Source organism: Conger conger, chromosome 14 (assembly GCF_963514075.1).
Source record: "Conger conger chromosome 14, fConCon1.1, whole genome shotgun sequence".
NCBI classification, from domain to species: Eukaryota; Metazoa; Chordata; class Actinopteri; order Anguilliformes; family Congridae; genus Conger; species Conger conger.
The window spans coordinates 2553944-2566189 of record NC_083773.1 but is presented as its reverse complement, the minus strand read 5'-3'; the positions used below and the strand labels follow the sequence as shown (position 1 = coordinate 2566189).

Genomic DNA, 12246 nt, shown 5'->3' with positions numbered 1-12246 from the left:
GAAACCAGGAACAATTATTGTCAGGCTCAGTCTATGGCAGATCTATTCATTTCTTTAATACATTTATGAATTAAACTAACTAAATTAATTAAATGCAATACAGTAACGTGCTTTCTCAGTGACCGCCAATATTTTCCATGACAAACGACCAGTAATCCATAGCATTTCCCCCTAGGATTCACCAGGTATAATCATTTCACAGTTGCTCTTTAAAGAAATTCTTGCGGGTGGGGTGCAAACGGTTGCAGTTCTCGCGGTCTGCGCATTTCAAACGCCAATATTCCAACTGAAGTTACGCCCTTGGCTCGCAGAAATAATGTGTCCTCCGTAACTAGCGTACTAAATACTGTTTATAGAGAGATAGCTGTCATAGACGCGCATTTAACTATACAGGCAAGCACACCTTCAGCTAACCTAGACCGGTGAAGCCCCGGAACTAAGCCTGTATTGTGCATGTTGAGTGCAAAACGTTGGCGCTCCCATTGACGAGAATGGAGAATATCAGACATTTGAAGGTAAACAGCAGGTAGGTAGGTAAACTAAAACTTCCACGATGTATTTCGAAACTCGTTTAACGATCGTTATGTTTTCATATGTAAAACAAGAGTGTGAAAATATGCAATAAATAAAATCTACGCATTTTAATTACTAATTTTAATTACAATCATCTGGACCGAAACAACCATTGTATCACAAACTTCTGCACTTATAGTAACAAAAAATGCGGCCAGATAATTTTTATTTGGGTGTTAAATTACCTTGAATACATTGAATTCAATCGGCAGCAGCAAGCTCTTTTGCACTCAACGTACGCAGTAGTACGCTGTTTATAATGATCCTACTACCTTCTTCCTGCCCTCTCCAGTTCTTCCAGCGCATTTTGACTATTTAGCTACAGGTAATGGGTAATTTCAACTAGGCCATACTAATAATAATACAATTAGGCAATGTTTTATTAAAATATTCTTCTGATGCATACAGTGCAGTCCGTAATTATTTGGACAGTGGTACCGTTTCTGTTCTTTGGCTCTGTACTCATGCACATTGGATTTGAAATTAACCGAATAATGAGATTCAAATGCAGACCGTCACCTTTAATTTGAGTTTTCATCGATATCAGGTGATCCGTGTAGGGATTGCATCCGTTTTTATACATGGTCCCACTATTTTACGGGACCAAAAGTAATTGGACAGTTGGCGTTTCAGCTGTTTCTGATTAGTCATGTGTATTAAATCGCTTCCATGGTGCAGGTATAAGAAAGCTTTCGTTATCTAGTCTTGATTTGAGGCTTTTGGTTGCCTTTGGAGTCTGTTATTGGCATCTGTCAACATGAGGACCTAGGGGGCTAAGGTGCATGACACCCAGAGTCCTTTGAGCTAGGTACTTGCTCCAGGAGGGATTGTCCCCTGCTTAGTCAAATCAACTGTCAGTCGCTTTGGATAAACGTGTTTATTTTTATTATTAGTTGTACCAATGAGAGTCAAGAAAGAAATGATGAAACTCAGAAATAATAAACATCATTAAGAAACAAAAAAATAAGAAGAGAGCATTGGTGAGTAATTGCAAAGAGACTGGTAGGCCAAGGAAGAGCAGAAATTGTACCACTGTGCAAATACTTATAGGCTGCACTGTAAGCGAGGTTGTGAGGTCCATTCCATCTAGCCCATTTTCCTCCTGCAGCCTTGCGCTGTTGGCACCTCTGGTCAAAATACTGTTCTGTAGCCACAGCCAGCGCCCCTATACACACTGCGTCACTGACTGCCCATGCACTGTGCACCCTGAGTGTCTTTAGATTGTATCAGGTGTTTACAAAATATGTTAGTGCCCCTTCCAACTGTAGTTGGAATTGTAAATGGAATATTAATGCTTTTTGGGTTTTTTTTTTTTTTTTCATTTTGGCTGTAGACAGAACCAATTTCTATTGTCGATGAAAAATGTATTTAAGATCAATGCAAACGTCTTCATTGCTTGCACATTACAGGAAGGACATTGGGAAGGTGATGGAGGTTGAGAGAGAACAGCCCCAGGGCACTTGGCTTCCTCCAGATACAAACATGCTGCTGGTTCAAGTATGTGGGATTGGACCATGTAGGTAAGTCTATACAGTAATATCAGAACAAGCACAGCACATTATATATCTGTGTTGTGTATTTGTAATTCTCCCCGTAATGATAGGTATACAGTTATACAAGAAAAAATCACTACACATATGCACATTGTTTTTTTAATTCTTTGCAAACCTTGCAGTACATTGACTCCATCTCCATATAGTGTTGCAGGTGGGTCCTGTGGCACCCAGCCGGTCAAATACCTTTTTGTGTTTGACTTTCTATCCATCACATCACTTCCTGTCACCCAATGCATTATGACAAAGGATTGCTTTTATGAGCATCACAAATGATCGGAAATTGCCTTCGCATCAGAGGATCGAGGGGCCCCTTGCTGTGTTTGCCTACTCTTACTCTTACGCACATGGCATGAGAATCAGGCGATGCCGCGATTGAGGTGCCAGGTAATTCAGATGAGACAACGTCCTGTTGAACAGGTGACTTGTGAGACGTTAAATATTTCATAGAGGTGAATGTGTTCAGGTAACATGGTTGAGTGAACATTATGGGACACAACTAAAATGTAAATGATTCATAAACTATGATTAATTACTCTTAATGGGGAGAAAAAGATTAATTGTCAGATATGAAATGGATTCACACAATATTGCAAAAAGATTCTTGAAGGGTTTTAGTGATTGTATAGCAAGGTAAAGGTTAGTTATAGTGGGCTGGGACAGGTGAAAATGATGTGTTCTCGGGTTTAATTAATGCTTTAACCTGTTTATCTGAAACGTGCATGCTGGTTGTTGTATTGGGCTCTTTACTTGCATGTAAAAAGTAATTTTCCTTTACTTTACAAGCATTTTTGTTCATTTAATATTAATGGGACACCAATGGCACCCCAAACTTTCAGCACAGTCTCAATATCCAAAACATAACTGTGGATCACTATACTAATGATCCATACTATACCTCTTGATGTCTTGCCAATGATTAAAAGTAGTTCTCACAGAACCAACCTCATATATCCAGGTGTATGTTCTCAGCTGAAACACTGCTTGGTGTCCTACTGCAGAAGAGCCACAGAGATACAAACCCTAGTTCTTCACAACTATGTAATGTTTGTACTTGAAATGAAATAAATGATGCACATATTGCCCTGGTGGATTGAATTTGACTTGTAACTACAAGGTTTGAGGAAGCAATGTGGTACTGGTGGTACTTGGGAACTGGACTTAGTAAAAGGTTGTAGGTTTTATTCCCAGGTTGGACGTTCTCTTTGAGCAAGGTGCTTAACCGTGCTGCTAGGCCACCGAGCTAAACACTTGTGCTGTTCATATACTTAAATACACGCTGAAGTGAAGTCTAGTGATAGATTGATTTCATCAATTGTAAGTTTACTTTTTTATTCTTTATAAGTATACTTATAAAAGACTCAAGTACACCGACTGTACAGTACACTTACTGAAATGAAAGTATACTTTCAGTATAGTATTAGTATAATTTTCCAGGATTAAAATGGTGTGCAGTTTTCACAAGTATACTACAATACACATTTAGGCAAGTGAAGTTAACTTAAGTAGACTTTAACCCTTTCAGTCCCAAGAGTGCCATATGCTACTCTCGACCTTAGACCTTTTCACCCAGTCAAAATGATGGCTATGCTACAGTTTTGAGCCCCTATTAAAACCCTACTCCATTTTCTCAATCAAAGACATAACCCCTTGGGATTTGGGTGGAGCCATTTCATATTGGGCTTGGGACTGAAAGGGTTAAGAAAGTATACAAATAATATGCTATCCAGGGATATAAAATAAGGATTACTTATAATAAGTATGCTCAAACACCACTTTTAAGTCTGTGTGACTTTGCATACGTATTTGAAGAATACAACTTGTACAACTTGAATGCATTTCTGTATCCCTAAATTATATTTCTAATGTATCTAAGAACTGCTACTTTAAATTACTTTTCCCTTGGGTAGGTCCCTTGGGTGTGTCTTCTTTTACATATTCAAACAGTTGATTTTATGTTGATTTTATATTTATATTTATATATATCTATATCTATATCTATATATATATATATATATATATATATATATCCACAAAACTCCTACATTTTATATGCTCTATTAGAGAAAACAACTTTATTTAACAACCATGATTATGTCAATGAATATACAAGTTTTGAAGATATTTATTATGAAACATTTATTTCCCTGGGAAAACACCCAATTACAAAACCCTATATTGTGTGTGTCCAGAAAATGAAATAATTGAATATTTCTAAATGTAATTTTTCATTAAAATGTATGTGTGTTTATTCAACAACCACAGTAAAAAATAAATTAACAAAGATGTTTTTGGAGATGGCTATTGCGAAAAATGGGTTCCAGTGGAAAGAACGGGAGGACTGTATGTTGGTCTGATCATTCTGCTTCTGTCCTGTTGTCCTGTAGCCAGGAATATCCCATTGATTTAGTGCCCACACTGTGCACTGTGTTGGGTTGATACAGTGTATTAATTAAATGATCAATGTATTGCAGTGCTGTAAGATTTGCTGTTGCAGTCTGATATGATGGCACCCCCTGCTGGAGCCTTGTATGTGATGCACCAGGATTCATTACATACACTGTGAGCACTTTATTAGGTATTTATTAGGACTTTTTTAGACTTAAGTCTTCTGCTGCTGTAGCCTAGCCACTTATTGGTTTGATGCGTTGTGTGTTCGGAGATGCTCTTCTGCATACTGCTGTTGTAATGTGTGGTCACCTTTCTGTCAGCTTAGACCAGTCTGGCCATTCTCCCCTGACGTCTCTCATTAACAAGGCATTTCTGTCTGCAGAACGTTTTTTTGCACCATTCTTTGCAAACTCTAGTGTGCGTGAAAATCCCAGGAGATCAGCAGTTCCAGAAATACTCAAACATAGTGCATTGCACTATTTTTATCTCAGTGGTTTTGTAGTACCTAGTGTGAATGACTGTACATAAAGGCTGTACTGAAGTTTAAATAAACAAGAAAAAAAAAATGAAACTAACTTGGTAAAATTAAATTATTTTAAATGCTTCCCATTTCCAAATAAAAGGTTTGCTGTTTACTACTTAAGATATCTAAATATACATCATGAAATTTCTTCTTGATGATGGATATTTATATAATATGAGAATCTTACAGTTTTTGTTGAGCATTTGAAATGAGATTCTCTGGTCTAGTCATGATTTGGTAATTGCAGTACAGAGGGAATACATTTGGATTATGAGATGGATTGTTGTGTAGGATGTGAAGTAGATCAGTGCCTGCACGGAACTGTGAAAAATGCACATCTAAATAGTTTTAATCAGATAAAACAAGATACCATGGCCTGGCAACAGCTTAACATTGATAGTGTTACTCACTGCTGTCCCACTGGTGGTTTTCTCTCTCAATGCTGAAGAGGGTCCAACTCTGTCTGTAACTTAATCCACGCCTCATCGGTCTGGGTAGATTCACAGTGAACAGTAGAGGGTGTCTTACACCCAGTTTCTGAGAGTAACGCTCTGAGAATTACATTTTGTTGCGCAGAAGCCACAAGACGCTTGAGGCACACAGACTTACACATCTTGCAAAAAGGAACAGAACCAGTATGTGAAACTACAAATACGGTGTTAAGTCGGTGATGTGTGTCCAACATAATGTCTGTGGATGAGGTCTAGCCCAGAAGCCAATATGCCGTAACCAGGGTGCATAATGAAACATTTTGAGCTTAATGTTTTTCTACATCCGGAAAATACACTGTTGTTAAATGACACATAGCAAAACGGCAAACTGCAAACTGAAACCCTGCAGGTAAAATGTATTGTTTTTTTATAGTGGTACATTAGGAAATGAGTTCCTCCCTCACCACACAGGTCGTGTTTAGGGAGTCACAGAGCTGCTGGAGATTTACTGTCGTTCCCTTTTTCATCTGACATTTTCCAATGGTGCGTTTTCCTTTTCTGTGGGTCCATTTGTGTATCCGTGTACGTATGCTCATAAATATCCAAAACCGCAAGCCAATTTCTAACCTTGTAGGGTAGCATTACTGGTTAGTGGGTGTCACCGTATTGCTTTTGGATCGTCCTAGAATGGAAACTTGTTTTAGATTGTAAACTCAGCTAATTCTGCAACTGTGCGGTCGTAATGTGTGTCATCTTAATTCAGAGCAAACGAACAAAAAATGTTCAAGGACAGTATGGTGGATAATAAACATTTAACACCGCCCGCCACCCTTTACCGTACTGAATGTAAATTGTGAACCATGCCATAGAAAGACATAGATTATAGTATTATATTATTATTATCTTTGTTAATTAAATATGTGTATCTCAAAAAAATGACATTTTAACTCTCACACGTGTATATAATTAAAAGAGGAACTGTTTAGCCGGTGGAATTACAGGAGAAGAGTAATGTCATAATAAACAATCTGTCAGAGCCCAGACACACAGTGAACATACCCAACTGTGAAATATGTTCAGGATTGACGAAAGTATCATTGGAAAAAGCTAGCAATCAAAAGATTTCAAAAATCGTTTTATCATAAATATTGGTCTATGCACATTGGTCAAATTTGTCAAATTATTAATGAAGGTGAGTTTATTCCTTTTCTTTGGCTAGCTCCGGCTTACGACCTTTCCTCAGCTCAGGCATTCCAGTGCATGCAGCAGTCCGTTAAATCTAAAACTCCATCCACTTTCCATTTACCTCGCTACTTGAAACAAATTGTAAAAAAAACAAAAAAAAACACTTTTTAAAAATCAATAAATAAAAGAAAACGTATGTGGAACCCTCCAGGCAGAAGACCCTGCTGTCTGCATCCCTGTGTGACAAAACGAACAGCCGGTATCCCTGCAGGCTCCTCTCCAGAATACCGGATCTCAATATACATCCTCACTTTTAAATGCTCTTCCAATGCCAGAAAGGCGCACACTGTATACAGTTTCAATTATTGCAGAGAAATCACTGTACCCAAAGAGATGTTTATTTCTCACGGGATCGTCTGACACTGAAACCAGCCTACACTGCAGTACACAAAGGTCTGACAATCAGGACTTGCCTTCTGGAAATGCCCTTGTATGTTAAGTGTGGACGCTAGTCACATCGTGTCTGACTGGAGACCTCGGCAAGCTCAAAATCTCCAAACATACTGTACCTACAAATTCATTTTCACTCGTCAAAACAAATACAATTATTTGACTACAATTCTATGAAAGCAAAATTACTCCCTCTACAGTCGACACCTCTAATGTTTGACAACCTACAATGAGGAGAAATCTTAAGAAGTGATGACGAGTACAATCCCTGGGCCAAATTTATTCAATATTTAAATCTAGTAAGAACTGATGCTTTATACCATTTCTGACTTAAGACACCATTACTATAGTTTGTCTGATTTATGTTTGTCTGATTTATGTCTGATTTATGTCTGATTTATGTCAAAAAAACTACATGGTTAAATTAACTCTTAAAGGATTCATATGAGGGATCAATTGGACACTTTGATTTAATACAGAACATTGTAAGATGCAACCAATTAAGCTGTCCCAACAGCAGGACTTTCTCACAAACAAAATAAGAACAGCACAGAAAGGACACAATCCATGCTTTTGTAGTTTTTATTTGAAACATTAAGATCTAAAGTTAATGCATATATTTCAAACATATATTTCATACAGATGACTGTAGCAAATGCTAAACGTATAGGCTTGGGAAAGATTTGTACTCAAAACCAATTTTACCTGTGCATATCCACAAACACAGAACAGACCCCTGACATTGACAGACATATAATTCATTACATAAGCTTATATGGCAATAGTCTCATTAAACTCATTAACGGTAATAACTTGGTAATAATGACTTGGCAACTTCAGTGCTTAGAGCCAAATAGCAATGTTCTTGGAACATAGCTGAGCAGAAAGCTATATTTGTTTGCTCCTTATACAGTAAGGGATATACTTGTATAAAATTTCAAGTATGACATTTTCATTGAATATACAAGTTCTCAGTTTACAATCTGTTCAACCAGTGTCCTATTACTGTTCCCATGGTGAAATCGGAGCATATTCGAGATATAATGTGTGTGTATATACACTCAGTGAGCATTATATTAGGTAGACCTGTACACCAGCTTGTTAACCCCGTAAATATAACCCCTTTTTTAACACAAGCTTGAAAATGGCAAGCAAAATAAAATGCCTACTCCTACTATTCTTGAACCCTTTTGACTACAGGCATAACTCTGGTGTCCTCTGAAAGGTAACCCTTTGGGGTTTGTTTTCCAACAGAATTACTCTATATTAATGACTATTAATATAAGTATTACTAAATCAAAGTAACAGAAGCTCAAACACAGTGGAAGATTATTTTCAAACTGAAAAGTGAATGCAAAAACAAAACCAGCACTGGCCCAGCCCTGGGCCAATCATAACGCAGCAACTAAATGCATAAAAGACATGCAGACGTGGTCAAGAGGTTCAGTTGTATACACCCAGTGGCTACTTTACTAAGTATTGATTAGACTTATTTTTACACTTATTGGTCTTCTGCTGCTGTTGCGCATCCACTTCAAAGTTCAACATGTAGCATCTGATTATTTGAATTATTGTCACCTTCCTGTCATTTTGAACCAGTCTGGCCATTTTCCTCTGACCTGTCTCATTAACAAGGTGTTTTCACCCAGAGAACTGACACTCACTGGATGTTTTTTTGCAGCATTCACTGCAAACTCCAGGGACTGTTGTACATGAAAATCCCAGGAGCTCAGAGATCATTCCAAGATACTCAAACAACCCTGATTGGCTCAAAGTCACTTGGATCACATTTCTTGCCCATTCTGATAATTTGGTCTGAACTCAACTGAACCTCTTGACCACCTCTGCATGCTTTTATGCATTTAGTTGCTGCCACATGATTAGCTGATTGGCTGATTAGATATTTGCACTATGGAACTGGTTTGCACAGGTCTATGTACTAAAGTGGTCACGGAATGTGCATATATATATATATAAGCTCTTATCATAGTACTTACAGTTGAAAATGGCATCCATCCAAATGCTGCCTAAACCGTACAGTAGCAGTGTTCCAGACCCTTGGGAAGTGAGCACCAGAACCGGACCGGGATGCAATACCGGGCTACTCCTCCGTGTGGGCCATTTCAGCTGCGCTGAAACAGAGTCTGAAACACTTGCACAGATCAGCAGGCAAACGCCAAAGTATCAGGAATACAGCAGTTGCGTTGTCCCAGCTGGCAGAGACGAGGAGTGGAAAACTTCTGGCATCTGCACGCTGCCCGTGCCAGGCCGGGGAAGATGAGATGACTGGCACTATTTTTGGTATTTGAGTTGTCACTCTAATTATGACAGGAATCGCCTGCGGCCATTTTAAAAATATGCTCTTCATTAATACAATCACTTTGGGATGTGTATATAAATAAATGATATATAATAGCTCTCGAGTTAAAATGGAGCGTGAAGCTCTTTTTTTATTTTTTAATCTGTTGTAGATGTGGTATGCTAGTTGGTAAGTTGATGTACTATTCAAGGGTTCAAGTTGTATCTATGTGGTCACGCTAGGCACCGTATTGTCTTCTAGGGTCCTCGTACTTGTCTCTGTGTTTGATGTGCACTTCACTGTATGTCGCTCTCGATAAGAGCATCTGCTAAATGTCTGTAATGTAATGTAGTGTGAGCTTCAGACCGTCAATAAAAAAAGCAGTGGCTTGAAATGACAAGTTTTGGAGGAGCGAGTGCCTATCTGGGCAGCACGGATGGTACCATGGGGGGGGGGTAGCACTGCCGCCTCACAGCAAGGAGGTCCTGGGTTTGAATCCCGGTCGGCCGGGGCCTCTCTGTGTGGAGTTTGCATGTTCTCCCTGTGTCTGCGTGGGTTTCCTCCGGGTTCTCCGGTTTCCTCCCACAGTCCGAAGACATGCAGGTTAGGCTGATTGGAGAGTCTAAATTGCCCGTAGGTATGAGTGTATGAGTGAATGGTGTGTGTGCCCTGCGATGGACTGGCGACCTGTCCAGGGTGTATTACTGCCTTTTCGCCCAATGTATGCTGGGATAGGCTCCAGCCCCCCTGCGACCCTGTTCAGGATAAGCGGGTTCAGATAATGAATTAATGAATGAATGAGTGCCTATCTGTGTGCTCCTGAATTGAATGTGGTGATTTCAAACTTGGATTTAATTCCAAATTAGTAGAAAACAGGAACAAGACTTTTTATAAAAATAAATTAAGTGGGAATAATGTCATGAAACGATGTGGCGATCATCTTCTCTACTGTACTAAAATTATTTTAAAATATTCTTGCGCATCATTATTATTAAAATTCACAGGGTATTCCTATAATAAAGGATACCTGCATTCCTTACCATCATGTACCCTGAAATGAAAGGTCTGTGAAAATCACCATTTGGGTCATTGGAGTCAGGAGGGTAGGACAACATGACCACTTGCATGTAACTGGAGTCTGGCAGGAAGATACGGCGGTGGACTGAAACAGCTGCAGCTCACAGGGCAGACATTCTGCCGGAGGGGGTGGCCCGGCTGTTTGCTCTGTCTTATTTGGAAAGTGCTTTGAGTTCCTTGTGCGACCACTCTTTTAGTAGTCAGCATTATGTGTGTATGCGACAGAGAATGAATGATTACCTGAAAGCTCAGAAGGCAAAGAACAAAGAAGGTTCAACGTAAACACGTTTGCCTACTGATAGTATACAAAGCACACTTGCTGTATAAGCGTTATCATAAAAAAACATATATTGGGGATCACTCACACCTTGAAAATCTTGAACAACAAAATCAAGAATGTTAATGTAACATTTAAATGATGATGATGATGATGAAACCAGAGTCACAGAGCCAAATCAATAAAAAAAAGTCTTGTTGAAATTAGCTCACTGAGCTCACTGTATATAGTACCGAAATAAAAAGGTTTTTTTCCTAATAAAAGAATGTTATCCCAGGATCAGCTCTTTCAGTCCCAGCCACAGTAGCAAAAGACTTAATGAGCCTTAAAAAAAAAGCCTAATAAATACCTAATACTGTGCTCACTGAGTGTATATATAGTATATACACTTAGTGAGCACTTTATTACTGCAGATATTTGACTTATTTGTCTTCTGCTGCTGTGGTCCATCCACTTCCAGGTTTGAGGTGTGTTGAGACATACTCTTCTGCATTCCGCTGTTGTAATGCCTGTTTGAGTTATTGTCGCCCTCCTGTCAACGTGAACCAGTCTGGCCATTATCCTCTGACCCCTCTCGTTAACGACGCATTCTTCCCCACAGAACTGCCGCTTACACAGGGTCCCATCACCCCCCACACCATTCTCTGTACACTCTAGAGCAGGGGTCACCAACACGGTGCCCGCGGGCACCAGGTCGCCCCCAAGGACCACATGAGTCGCCCGCAGGCCTGTTCTAAAAATAGCACAACTCACTAGTGAGCTGCATCTAAAATTTTATTTTATTCTGTTGCTATTTTTTTTTAATCACACTTGCATTTATATAGATTTAAAAATGACAATATCTTAAAAATATGTTTATTATACATGAAGTTTAGATAAGTTTAGGTGAACTCTGACCTACTCTAGTTCAAAGGTCAGTATTGTGCGTGTGACAAAACAAACTGGTAGCCCTTAGTATGACTCGGTACCCATGAAGTAGCTCTCAGTTTCAAAAAGGTTAGTGACCCCTGCTCTAGAGATTCTTGTGCTTGAAAATCACAAGATCCAAAATTTCTGACATTGGGCTCCAGAATTATTGGCACCCCAAATAAACAATATGATTACTGAGAAACTAATGTGTAAAATACTGGACTTTATTAATGCTTTGATGGAACCAACCAAAATCAAACATTCATGTAATAAAGAATTGATTTAACCAAAATCAAGGTTCCAGAATTATTGCCAATTACTGGTGTAGTACTTGGTGCATCTGCTTCTGGCAAGGATAACAGCACAGAGTATTTTCCTGTCATGCTTGACAAAGTTAAGGAACACATTTGGAGGAATTTTGGACCAGCTGCATGCAGATCCTCAGAAGATCCTTCACATTCTAGGGTTTGCGCTTATCAAGTACCCTCTTCAGTTCAGCCCGCAGATTTTCAATTGGATTGAGGTCCGGTGCCTGAGATGGCCATTGCAGAACATTGCTTGTCAAATAATCATTTATG

General features: G+C 39.0%; 1 long non-coding RNA gene across 2 annotated transcripts in view; it reads left to right on the top strand.

Annotated features, from left to right (window-relative positions):
• Window positions 1-326: 326 nt before the first annotated feature.
• LOC133109590 (uncharacterized) overlaps window positions 327-12246 on the top strand; it is a 13666-nt gene continuing 1746 nt past the window's right edge. Inside the window, exons 1-2 of one of the 2 annotated variants that reach the window (XR_009704761.1) lie at window positions 327-526; window positions 1983-2093. This is a non-coding gene — a long non-coding RNA (uncharacterized LOC133109590). Of the gene's footprint in view, window positions 531-1982; window positions 2094-12246 lie in introns of both variants that reach the window. The other variant, XR_009704762.1, reaches the window with a different exon arrangement.